This window comes from Cetorhinus maximus, chromosome 16, assembly GCF_964194155.1.
Source record: "Cetorhinus maximus chromosome 16, sCetMax3.hap1.1, whole genome shotgun sequence".
NCBI lineage: Eukaryota > Metazoa > Chordata > Chondrichthyes > Lamniformes > Cetorhinidae > Cetorhinus > Cetorhinus maximus.
In genome coordinates this window covers 84,226,262-84,240,174 of record NC_135894.1, presented here as the reverse complement: position 1 = coordinate 84,240,174, position 13,913 = coordinate 84,226,262, and the positions used below count along the sequence as shown (strand labels likewise).

The window sequence follows — 13,913 nt, the reverse complement described above, 5'->3', positions numbered from 1 at the left end:
GCATAAGCCATTGGCTTAACCTTGCAAAATGTCAGCTGTACATGCTCTCTTAATGCCTAACATATTCTTACTGAGCCCAACTGTAAGTAACTGTTCAGTTTAACAATATTTTCGTAAACCGGCTCCTTTCCATCAGGGAAACTTTGTTACTTCCAGCTACAACTAATAGCAACTGACAGGGTGAATCATTGTATTCCACTGTAACATTAACTTCACCCATAGTGGAATATTGTTATTGGGACGACTTGTTAGTTTCACACCAGTTTTGCGTAAGGGAATGTAACTTGGGGATTTTTTTGTACTCTCCTTCCAAGGTAAGAGACACGGCTGCACAGCTGGAAACAGTAAGTAAAGAGCTGGGTAGATTAGAAAGAACAGGGACAATTAAAATGGTGAAAACTTATGAAGTGCGCCACAAAATGAGAACCAGTCCAATCAAGGTTCCTTTCATTCCATGGTCAAACACAAAGAAACCGTGGGAACAGCTGCATTTGTATTAATAACGAGAGCAAGTTATGAATCAACGACTTTTGTAGTGCTGGAATTATATCTTCAACCCTTCACTCTCACCTTCCGTGTGCTGTTTTTCTTGCTGTCTGAGTGCAACTCTTGATCTTCCTGCTCGATTAATATCAACGTCTGTTTCCACATCTATCATATGCGCGTTCTCGGGTTGCCAGACTTCTGAACTCGCGTTAGATCTGCTACAACCTTGCATTTGTGCATGGCTGCGATCTGGAGCTTTACCATGACCTGGAGCGTTACTGTTTCTTCTAGTTCTGCAGGCCAGTTCTTTCCCACAGGCATAGCACTTTGACTGGAAATGGGGGCATTTAAATGATTGGTGGCTACCATGACAACGCTAACATCTAAATTCCTGACGATGAGGCTGTGAACCTGACTGCCGTGGCCCAGATCTTACTGAAATCTAGTGGACCTCCTCTGTTGGCTCATGAAAAGAACTCCCTTGCAATTTGCAGCTATGCTTTCTGCCATTTTTATGGCTGTGGCCTCATCGCTGGACTCCTTTCATGTCAGGTTATTGCCTTGCTCAAAAGCTTGGCCTGGATTTTATTGTTCTTTAGGTCTCCTACAAGCGTGTTTATAAGGTTGCTTTTTAAGTTTGCGCTATACCCAAGGTGACAAGAGTTTCTTTAATTCAGGAATGTAACCTTCAACAGTCTCACTTGGCAACTGCTTCCTTTCATGGAATGCAACTCAGTGCAATCTCATTCTTAGTCATGCCATACAATGAGCCCAGAATCTCATTAATTTCAGAATAGTCCATAGTACTGGGTCTTGCAGGCAACATTGGTTTGACGTGGCCTTAGAAGCACCTGGCCCATCATTTGCTTTATCCTTATCTCCTATTTTATTTGCTTTCAGCTTAAAGTGTAATCTTCATTCGTAATTGCACCAGTTGTCCTTGAGGTTAGAATTCCACCATTGTCCCCAAATATGCCTTGAGTGACATTTTTGCAATTACATATCATGCTGACTCCACTGTCTACCTGAATATGATGTGCATGCACAAAGCAATCTTTGAAATTGCCAAACTTCCTCAAAATCAATTACAGGGGGTTCTAACCATTTGTCAATGTTCTTCAGTCCTTAATTTCTCAAATTAAGTGTCAGAAAAATTCCACCCCAGCCTCGTTGCCATCTTTCTGTTGTGTATTGCACCAAGGGGTTAAAAAAAATGAACATGTGGGCTCACAGCTGGCAGCCATTATTGAAATAACTATTTATACCTCCCCAACAGAGAGGGCAATATGACAAAATGCTCAGAGCTTGGAATATCCTACAACTGTCATTAAAATAATCACATCTCAGTAAAAAAAAACTAAGTGCTAGTAGCTTTTTCATACCATTAGTTTGGCACTTTATGCCTGAAAGATTAAGCTCGCATTGCTTATAAGATGACAAACAAACGGGTACAAATCTTAGGCAAGTGAAGAATAGGGATAATGAGAGCACTGAGCAAGAGGAGCATAGGACATAATCATTCACATTTGCTTTTGTAGGTTTTGGAAAAGAAACCTTTTTCTGGTGAACGGGATCAAATTAACAGAGATAATAAAGAATATTGGTGTGGATTGGAATTAAAGGCTTTCAACGTAGAGTAAACTGCAGGTGTTGGGCTAGTGGATAGAATCAGATCCACTTGTGGTTAGAAGAGGAATGCATGAGGACGCTGCTTGTCACCTGTGTAGTTCGATGTGTATGCAGAAGTAATGGTAAGAGAAGTGCTAATTAAGCAGAGTAACAAGTGAAAGTTAGAGGTTAGCTCGTGAAAGCAGTCGGATTTGTTGATGACACTTTCTTGTTCGTAAGCATGTTAAGTGGACTACAATTTTGGTAGATAGCATCAATACTGCAGTAATGAAATACAGAATGAAGATCAATGTAGGCATGACCAAATTTATGAAGGTTTCTATAAACGCATGTGAATAACTGCATTTTAATAAATGTGAAACAATTATATCATCTGAGACAATTTAAGGATATGGGACGTATGGTGACCTAAAATGGCAGATGTGCCAAGGAGTCGAGAGTTCAGAGTGCAAATGGCAACGCTGCATTAAGTACGAAGACAAATATATTGGTTGGAGAACAGAAGACAAGATTAATGAAGAGTTTATTATGGATATAGTGCTGAAACATGGACAATGATTAATGTGATTTGATATCAGAAAATGCAAATGAATTGGATTGAGCAGATGCTGAGATGGGATGTTGAAAGAGATGTTAGGGAGACAAAGAGGAAAAGAAGAATGCTTCTGGTCCACTTGATCTGAGCTTAATTGAGTCTCTAATGCAATACCTTATCAAAGGTCCTTTGAAAATCCAAATCTATTACATTTACCACATTACCCTTATCTGCTACTTCAACCAACTCAATAAGATGGTCAAGCATGACCTTCCCTTTTGAAATCTGTGCTGACTACTCAATTAGCAACATTGGAACAGGAGTAGGCCATTTGGCTCCACTAGTTTGCTTCTGCCACTGTTCAGTAAGGTTATGGTTGATCTTTGACCGAACTCCTTTGCCCCAGATCCTTAAGTTTTTGTTATCCATAGATATTAATCATTCTCAGCTTTAAAATTTACAGTTGATCTAGCATCAATTTCTTTTGTGGAAGACAGTTTCAAACTTCAACCATCCATTGTATGTAGAAGTGTTCCCTAATTTCTGTCCTGAAAGGCCTGGTTCTAATTTTTTAGATTGTGTCCTTTTGGGCTTCAACTATACGCCATAAGTTTTTAATTTCTGCAATAACCTTTGATGTGGCACCTTATCAATAACCTTTGATGTGGCACCTTATCGAATGCTTTCTGGAAATCTAAGTATATTGACGTAATATTGATAAGGTGCCACATCAAAGGTTATTGCAGAAATTAAAAACTTATGGCGTAGGGTGTAATGTCTTGGCATGTATAGAAGATTGGCTAGCTAACAGGAAGTAGAGTTTGCATAAATGGGTCTTTTTCTGGTTGGCAGGATTTGATGAGTGGTGTGCCACAGGGATCAGTGCTGGGGCCTCAACTTTTCGCAATTTATATAAATGACTTGGATGAAAGGACCGAAGGAATGGTGGCTAAATTTGCTGATGACACAAAGGTAGGTAGGAAGTAAATTGTGAAGAGGACGCAAGGAGGCTACAAAGTGTCATAGGTTAAGTGAGTGGCTAAAGATCTGGTAAATGGAGTATAATGTGGGAAAATGTGAAATTGTTCATTTTGGCAGGAAGAATTAAGCTTATTTTCTAAATGGTGAGAGATTGCTGAGCTCTGGATTCAGAGGGATCTAGTATCCTAGTGCATGAATCGCAAAAGGTAAGTGTGCAGGTACAGCAGGTAATTAAGAAAGCTAATAGGATGTATTGTGAGGGGATTGGTTACAAAAATAAGGATGTTATGCTTCAGTTGTACAGGGCATTGGTGAGACCACATCTGGAGTATTATGTACAATACTGTTCTCCTTACTTAAAGAAAGATGTAAATGTGTTAAAAGCAGTTCAGAGAAGGCTTACTAGACTAATATCAGGAATGGATGGGTCGTCTTATGAGGAAAGGCTGGCCAGGTTAGCTTGTATCCACTGCAATTTAGAAGAGTAAGAGGCAACTTAACTGAAACCTTTAAGATCCTGAGGGATCTTGATAGGGTGAATGTGGAGAGGATGTTTCCTCTTGTGGAGAATCTAGAGCTAGGGGTCACTGTTTAAAAGTAAGGGGTCACTCATTTAAGATCGAGATAAGGAGAATTTTTTTTCCTAGCGGTTTGAGAGTCTTTGAACTCTCTTCCTCAAAAGGCAGTGGAAGCAGAGTCTTTGAATATTTTTAAGGCAGAGCTAGATAGATCCTTGATTAACAAGAGGGTGAAAGGTTATCAGGAGTAGACAGGAATGTGAAGTTGAGGTTACATCCAGATCAGCCACGATCTTATTGAATGGCGGAGCAGGCTCGAGGGGCCGAGTGGCCTACTCCTCCTAATTTGTATGTTCGCATGTCAAAGGATTCAATAAGTTTCAAAGCTAGTTTAACCTCTTGACGTTTTTCTATTACTCCTTTGAGTAAGGATTTCATTTTTCTTTCCTACCACTGGCATTCTTCTAATTGCTCTGTAGTTCTCTGGACTTGTTCTATCCCCAATTTTAAATATAAGGACCACATTAGCTGTTTAATGTCCTCTGGCAGTATTCTCTTTTCAGTATCAATTTTCATATATATGTAATAGTTCCTCTGCCATCTTTTTCCCCAACTTTTATTATGCACGGATGGAATCCACCTGGATTCAGTGGTCTTATCCTCTTTAAATTTACTTAGTTATCTCCCCACTGTGTAGCTATCTTTTTAAATTTCTTCTGTATTGAATATTTCACTATTTAAATTCCTGGGTGATTTAAAGTTTGTAGCTTCCCAATGTCTTCCTAATTGTTTTTTTTTAAACTTTTCTAATCTTTACATATTCCTTTTTGGCTTCCTCTCCTTTTTAGTCTAAATACTTATTGTAGTGCCTTCTTATTTTTCAATATTGCCCTGATTTCTTCTTGTATGATAGCATCCCCTCGCTTTTTAATGGGACATTGTTCTACTGGATCCTCTTGATCACTATTAAATGTTTCCCACTGCAGTTTTATTTCCTTGTCTGTCAGTAAATGTTTCCAATTTATTTTCCTGAGTTCCATTTTCATCCTCTTAAAATAACTTCCCCCACCCCCTGCCCACGTCAATTTATTACCTTGGTCTCAGTCTTGCATATGTCCTTTGCAATCTTTATCTTGATTCCTTATGTAGTGATTGCTATTGTCCAAATGATCCCTGACACTTGCTTCTCATCTGCTTAAAACAGCTAAATACTTTTACAACCATTGTCGCAAATTTAATTAAATTACCTCTGTGTTTCATCCTCATTTGTTAGAAAGAAGCTCCAGTGCAGAGTTGAGGCAGGCAAAGAACTTAACTCGCAACATTTCTGATTATCTTATTGCAAGGTTAGAGAAATTGTAAAAATGCACTGTTCTTTTGCTTTCTAATCACGTTGCTGATCAAGAAGCATTGCAGCTTTCCCACTTATTTTTCTTTTCCCAGATCAGGCACAGCACAGGGCAAATGTAGAACAAAGCTGAAAAAACTCAGCAGGTCTGGCAGCATCTGTGGAAGGGAACACAGTTAACGTTTCAAGTCTGCATGACTCTTCAACAGAACTAAGGAAAAATAGAAAATACTTGTCCCAACCACCCCCCTTAAACCAGCTTATATTTCACCCCTTTTCTATTTTTCCTTAGTTCTGTTGAAGAGTCATGCAGACTCGAAACGTTAACTGTGCTCCCTTCCACAGATGCTGCCAGACCTGCTGAGTTTTTCCAGGTATTTTTGTTTTTGTTTTCGATTTCCAGCATCCGCAGTTTTTTGCTTTTATCGTAGAGCAAAGCTGGTTCTGCTTCCTGTCAACAATGTGCTGTGATCCCAACCTCAGGACCATTCCCTAGTGTCGTGGTATCTATTTTTCCACATTATAATTTGTATACCTCTAGCGTTTTCGTTTGCAGTTAAATGTCTCTGAGCACAATACATTAAAGAAGAAGCGGCACAGTACCTGTCGTGCACTAAGGAAAGCAATGAGGATTAGCACGTGGGGGGTGGTGATTCCATCGTGAGATGTTTAAGGGGAGTTTTTAAAACCACCAAGTAGTAAAGCAGAGAGAACTAGATGGAGATCCAGAAGACAGAAGGTGTAGTAGCTGAATGAGCAGCCACCAATTGTATTGTGGAGGAAGCATTATGTTTTAAAGTTCTTTAAATTACATTTTTCATGGATTATAGAGGTTTTTCTTAGATTTTTAGTTTATCTCATTTGTGCTTAGTAGAGTAACAAGATTGATTCGATGCATTTACCCTTTTTCAGTGCTAGAACGCATTTTTTATGATATTGTGAGAGTAGTTTGACTATATACAAGCTCGTACTAATCCTACTCTTATATTTTTGACCATTCTTGGTTTTTTTAAATCAATTTTTCACTAGACTGCCTGAACAATAGAACTGATGAGTCAGTTATTACTCCATGCCTCTTGATTAATCCCTGTAAGCTCATTCAGTTCTGTTCATTCAGAATCATAGAATGATACAGTCCGTTGCAGTGCGTGTGGTGAAGTTATACACAGTGCTGTCAGGGAGTGGTGGTGGGTGGGGATGGGGATGGGGGTGGGGTGGAGGAAGAGTTCCAGGATTTTGATCCAGCAGTAGTGAAGGAGCAACAACATAGTTCCAAGTCAGGGTGGTAAGTGACTTGGAGGGAAACTTGCTGATGGTCGTGTTCCAGTCCGTCTGCTGCTCTTGATCATCTAGGTGATAATGGCTGCAGATTTGGTAGGTGCTGTTGAAGAAGCCTTGGCCAGTTGCTGCAATGCGCCTTGTTTATAGTACACAGTATATGTAGACCTCTTTCCCACACCACTCTGGGTTTCTTTGTGCCTGAACCCCCTTTAAAATTGTAAAATTTCATTTACATTTTCACATTCTCCTGCTGAAAGGCACCACTTTACACTGCTGTGTTAAACTGCATCTGCTGCTTGTGTACCCATTTCGCCAATCCTTTGATTTCCTCTTCAACCCTGTTGCTATCCTCCTTGCTGTTCACTTCTGCCTCTTGTGTCATCTGCAAACTTTGAAATTATGCCCATATATCCAAGCTTAGGTTATTAATATGTGTCATAAAGAACACTGCTTCTAATGCAATACCTGGGATGTTATTACTTCCTTTCATTCTGGAAAAACAACCCTTCACCATTTCCTGCCCCTTGGCCAATTTTGAGTTTGCACTGCCACTGCCCCTTTAATCATGTGTCCTTTAATTTTGTTAACCAGTCTTCTATGTGGCACTTTATCAAACTCCTTTTGGAAGTCACAACATCAACTGCAATACCCTCATCAACAGCCTTTGACTTCATCAAAGAGCTTATATCCTTATGATGCATATTTTTTTCAACTAAGTGACTTTCAGTTTGAACCGGTGTAAAATGACTCGGCAGTATAGATGTAACCTCTCTCAATTGCATAATGCCCATTTACTAAGGTTATTATAGTAACCCAGGAGTTGATTAGATATATCATGAGTTTTTTTTCCTGTTTTCTGCAAATTCCCTCCTGAGTCTATGGATTTCCTACTGAGTATGGTTCCACAGGCACCTTTTTCTTGAGTGCTCATGCTTAATGTAGGACTGATCTTGGTGTCCACACCCTCATGCTTCTATCAGGGATTGGTGAAATCAGGAATACAAGTATGCAAACTTGGCTTTTTGCCATCTTTCCTGACTAAGGTGTGCTGGCGCCATGTGTAACATACTCATCAATGTTCAATACAAGGAAATTATGTTGTCAGTATTTGACAATCAGTGGCAAAATAAAAGTGGGTAGGAGTAACAATCCTGTGATATAAATGAAGCACAAAAATTTGTTTTGGTGCTAAGCTGAAACAGAATATGTTTGTTTTTTTAATTGGCCAGCACATCAGCATGTGATGAATTTTTAAAAGCATTTTTCTTCAAGCGCAATTTTTTTTTTGAGTGAATCAATACTGAGAGAACACAGCTGTACAATCTGGTGAACAGAAGGGTGGGTGGTGTGGTGATGAGGTGCTGAAATTCAGATAAGATCACTGGACTGGAAAGAGAAAGCTAGTTTGTTTTTCTTTTTTTCTTCTTGACCCAGAGATGTTTAGATGAATTGTAACCCACCAGCTGGGTGCAGCTAACCCGGCACAGACCAGGGATTGGCATGGCTCTTGTACTATGGAGTGCATTTGCTAACTGAGGCCAGGATAATTAAAACATGTATTGCAGTCAGTGTATATTGATCATTACTGGCGTTTCATTCCCTAAAATAATTTTTGAAAAACTAGCTTAGAAGCAGAAGAATACACTTTGTCAGCTCAATGCAAATCTAACCTTGTGAACTTCAGAAAAAAAATCATTTTGCTGAAATCATTTTTATAAATGAACATATACGGACATACGAAATAGGAGCAGAAATAGGCCATTCAGCCCTTTGAGCCTGCTCCACCATTCATTGAAGGACGTGGTGGATCTGTTTGTGTTCTGAATTCCACATTCCCATCTACCCTCCGATAACCTTAAACCAATATTAGGCAAGAGAATCAATCTACCTCTGCCTATATTCAGTGACCCTGCCTCTACCACCTTCTGAGGCAGAGTTCCAAAGTCTCTCAAACCTCAGAAAAAATTCTCTTCACCTCTGTCCAATAAGGGCAACCCCTAATTTTGAAACAGTGCTCCCTAGTTCTTGACTCATCAACAAGAGGAAACATCCTTTCCAAGCCCACCCTGTCAAGACCATTCAGGATCTTACACAATTCAATCAAGTCATTTTACCTCTTTACATGTTACTTTTAACCAAAGTATCAAAACTCTATCTTTGGAATGGACTTTGAGCAACTGAGATTTAACTTGCTTTGTTTACCTCCTCTTGAATTTTGATTGCATTCAGCATCTGAATGCCAACATTTGAGACAGCAGAGTTTTTTGAGGAAAGCTTCATGGAAATATTGGGTTAAGCTGCAAGTTTGTAGAAAACACCTGAATTTTTATAATATTTACAATTTTGGTTTCATCTCAGAGGTGTGGCATAGCTTGTACTAATGACAGGTATGCCTATGCATGTGCAACCAGACCTGTAATTATCCTGGTTTGGATTTAATGATTTAACTTGTATGAGTGACAATTATGTGACGCCCCCCCACCTGCCAAGAAATCACTCCCTCCATTACTTTATTCTTCTTTACGTATCACTTTTTGTTGATTCAGCATTTGAGTTTAATAGGTAACTGGTTACAAACATACATTCTGTTAGCTTTTTCTCTCAGAAGTCAATCCACAACCAAACATCCCCATAGAGACAATGGACCAACCCGTTCAGGAGCAGGAGATACTGTGCTTTGAAGTGGCCATCTAGCTGCTCCCTTGTACTACTAGAAACAACACACATGTCTCCTGATCTTTCTTTTGTTTTGGGCAAATGCGGCACATCACCCCTGCCCCTTCTGGGTGGGTGGAATGAATTTTTGGGATGGCTGTGTGCATTCCTGGACAGCACCAGCAGGGATGAATGTCAGTAATTGTCCTGTGACTTCTCTGGTGCGCCCTTCAAAGCGCCGTAAGGTGTAAGTTGTTGTGCATTTACTCTTAGGATTTTGCGGTGATAAGGCTGTGGGGGAGAAGGATTGATGGAAGAGCACAAACGGACCCCGAAGTCAAGCTGACTTTTGGAAACCAGGTGGCCAGGCGGCCCTAAACGCCATGGCTGATTCACTTTGAGATCTACCAGAAGGTCATTATTCCAGTAAGTCATAGAGTTGAAGGAATTACTTCAAGTATGCTGGCACCTCCAGCTACCCAATGCTGACCAAACAGAGGGATGGATAGATCGCTTGGCGCTGGTAGGAGAATCGCACAGCATTTGAACGGAGAAGAGATGGGAAGAAGAAGAGGTTGCTTGTTTTCAAGGAGCTGATGGGTTTGTTGGGTGGACTTGAAGCTGAGGAGCAACAATTAGGGGAAGTGGAGGAAAATCCTCCATGTGTTCTTCCCCAACTAGCACTAGCCCAGGCAAATTTAGTCCAAATCTCTTGATGAGATTTCAAGATTTCGGGACAGACAGGGGGAACCTGGACAGAGAGAGAGAGGCTAGCTTCATCCAGCAGTTTAAAGCAGCACCAACAAGGGTCACTCTGACCAAGAAATCATAGAAACAGTGAAAAGTGCCATAGCCCCAGGGCCTTCTCTCAGAAGCTACCTTGAAAGTCGAGCTGGACTGACCCTACCTAGCCTACGTTGTATGCTGAGGTCACACATGCTTCTAGAGAAAAGTGCAACAGAATTGTATCGTGTCTGTCTGGACTGGCACAAGAAAGTAGGAACTCTGCCCAGTCCTTCCTTCCTTGTTAGAATACGACTATAAGATGTAAGAGCAGAAGTAGGCTATTCGGCCCGTTGAATCTGCTCCACCGTTCAATGAGATCATGGCTGATCTGATAATCCTGAACTCCATTTTCCTGCCTTTTCCCCATAACCATTGATTCCCTTACTGATTAAAAATCTGTCTATATATACTTGATCTTAGTCACTTATGTCAGCATGGATATAAGATTTGGGCTTAATTATGATGCTATCATCATACAAAGCATGTTACTGCATACTCTCTTGACAGGACTATGGAGTGAATCAGTTAAGAATGAACTTTGCTCCTATTTAGAAAATCCTGGACCAATGGACAAAGTACTGTTTGAGAAGCTTAATGCTGCAGCTAGTCATGAGGCAGAGTGACATGAGAAGCTGGGAAAAGCAAAGAGTGCTATGATCCATGATATCCAAGAAATGAATCGCAGTCAGGAGGAACAAAAGGATCAAGGGAAAAGGAAACCTCAGATTACATCATAGAGTAGTTATAATGGGGGCCTTTAATTACCTGTACATAGATTGGGATAGTGGTAGTGGGCATTAAGGGATGAGCATTCCTAGATTGTGTTCAGGAGAATTTCCTACAGTATGTGTCCAGTCCAACAAGAAAGGAGGCACTGCTAGACCTTGTTCTTGGGAATGAGGTGGGCCAAATAGATCAAGTGACAGTGACCGTTGTATCATAAAGTTTAGGATGATGGTTGAAAATTACATTGGTCAATCCAGAGTAAGAATAATCAACTGGCAGCGAGCAGACTTCGATGGGGCAAGAACGGAGCTAGACTTGATAGACTGGAACCAAAGGTTGGCGGAAAAAACAGCAGCTGAACAATGGGCTACCTTCAGAGTGTCAAGGTATGTTCCCTCCAAAAGGGAAGGGTACGACAAATAAATCCAGACATCCCTGGGTGACAAAGGAGATGGAAATTAAGTTAAAAAAGAAAAAGTGTGCTTACGACAGATGTCAGGTAGCAAATACAACTGAGAACCAAGCTGAATACAGAAGGTTCAGAAGGGACGTGAAAAAGTAAATATGGGAAGCAAAGAGGGATTATGAAAAAAGACTGGCAGCTAACGTAAAATGAAATCCCAAAGTATCCTATGAGCACATCAATAGTAAGAGGAGGAGTAGGGCCTATTCGGCACCAAAAAGGGGATTTACACAGGCAAGAGGCATGACTGAGGTGTTAAATGAATACTTTGCATCTGCCTTTGCCTACGAGGCAGATGCTGCCCAGGCCATGGTGACCAAGGAGGAAACTCAGTCACTAGAAGGGTTTAAAATTGATAAGGAGGAGGTATTGGATAAGCTGTCGGCACTTAATTGATAAGTCACCGGGACCGGATGAGATACATCCAAGAATATTGAAGGAAGTGAGAGTGGAAATTGCAGAGGCACTGGCAATAATCTGTCAATGTTCCCTGGATTTGGGGGAGGTGCTGTAGGGCTGGAGAATTGCAAACATTACGCCCTTGTTCAAAAAAGGTTGTAAAGATTTGCACTGCAATTACAGACCAGTCACTTTAACTTCGGTGGTGGGGAAACTTTTAGAAACGATTATTCGGGATGAATTAATAGTCACATGGAAAAATGTTAATTGATTCGGAAGAGTTGGCATGGATTTGTTAAAGGAAAATTGTGTCTGACTAACTTGCTGGAGCTTTTTGAAGAGGTAACAGAGTTGGTTGATGAGGGTAAGGCCGTTGTTGTGTATCTGGACTTCCAAAAGGTGTTTGATACAGTGCTACACAACAGACTTGAGGAAAGTTATAAGTCATGGAATAAAAGGGACAGTAGCAACGTGGATACAAAATTGATTGAGTAATGGTTCATGTGTATTTTTTGGGGTGGAAGAATGTTTGTAGTGGAGTTCCCCAAGGGGTTGGTATTGGGACCCTTGCTTTTCCTGATATATATAAATGATCTAGATCTTGCTGTGCAGGGGATAATTTCAAAGTTTGCAGATGACACAAAACTTAGGAGAATTGTAAGCTGTGAGGAGGACAATGTAGAACTTCAGAAGGATATTGGTGAAGTGGGCAGATAGGTGGCAGATGAAGTTCATTGCGGAGAAGTGTGAGGTGATACACTTTGGTATAAAGAACATGGAGTGACAGTATAAAATAAAGGATACTATTCTAAAGGGTGTGCAGGAGCACAGAGACCTGGGTGTATATGTACATAGGTCGTTAAAGGTGGCAGGACAGGTAGAGAGAGCTGTTACTAAAGCATACGGTGTTCTAGGCATCACTAATAATGGCATAGAGTACAAGAGCAGGGAGGTATGAACTTCTATAAGATACTGGTTAGACCTCAGCTGGAGTATTGTGTGCAGCTCTGGGTGCCACACTATAGGAAAGATGTGAACACATTGGAGAGAGAGTGCAGAGGAGGTTTACAAGAATGGTTCCAGGGATGAAACACTTCAGTTCTGAGGAAAGATTGGAGAAGTTGGGACTGTTTTCCTTGGAGAGGAGAAGGCTAAGAGGAGACTTGATAGAAGTTTTCAAAATCATGAGGGGTCTGGACAGAGTAAATAGGGAGAAACTGTTCTTGCTTGTAAATGGATTGAGAACCAGAGGGCACAGTTTTAAGGTGTTTTGCAAAAGAAGCAAATGCAAGGTGAGAAAATACTTTTTCACACAGTGAGTAGTTAGGGTTTGGAATGCACTGCCTGGAAGTGTGGTGGAGGCAGGTTCAATTGAGGCATTCAAGAGGGCATTAGATGATTATTCCTATTTAAATAATGTACAGGGTTACAAGGAAAAGGCAGGAGATTGGCACTAAGTTAAAATGCTCAGAAAGCTGATGCAGAGATGATGGGCTGAATGGCCTCCTACACCATAACAATTCTGTGATTCTGGTTCACACACGATGTCTGAGATTGCAGCATTGAGGGCTGGTATGGCTGAGATCATCATTACGAAGAGGCACCTCGCAGACATGCACGAGGTGCTTGTTCCAGGAAAGGGTACCCCAGTCATCAATCTTGGAGACCAGTATCTAAAACAAGACTAAGAGGATGTCATCATTAACAGTACCAAAATAATGAAAATGATTGTGACCACTGCATTGTGTGCGGGTCAGTTGAGCATTTTGTTGGGGGTGCCAGTAAAAAAAAAAGTCAGTGTCATCCAACGGGAAACAGTGGAGTTGCTGCGAAGGGACAGCATTTCCTTAACAAAGTCCGAGATTTGTAGCATCTCTGTCTCAAAGCAGGCAAACATCACTCGTTTGGTTGAGAGGAGATGTCTGACAAGCTGTACCATTGGGGGAGTGAAGACAAACACTTTGGGATACAGGGCCCAAGTGTCCATTATACAGAGAAAATGGAAAGGTACCGACTTAGCAAATGTTCCCTTGAGGCCATTGAGGACCTCAGGACCAAACAATCTCAACCTTACCACAGCAAGCGCTGCCAATCGTGGTGTGGTTC

General features: G+C 40.9%; 1 protein-coding gene across 1 annotated transcript in view; it reads left to right on the top strand.

The window, feature by feature from the left end:
• itsn1 (intersectin 1 (SH3 domain protein)) overlaps positions 1-13,913 on the top strand; it is a 238,592-nt gene that overhangs the window by 6,057 nt on the left and 218,622 nt on the right. Inside the window, exon 2 of the mRNA XM_078560237.1 lies at positions 3,503-3,622. The gene's annotated coding sequence lies outside the window, so the exon portion shown is untranslated. The remainder of the gene's footprint in view (positions 1-3,502; positions 3,623-13,913) is intronic.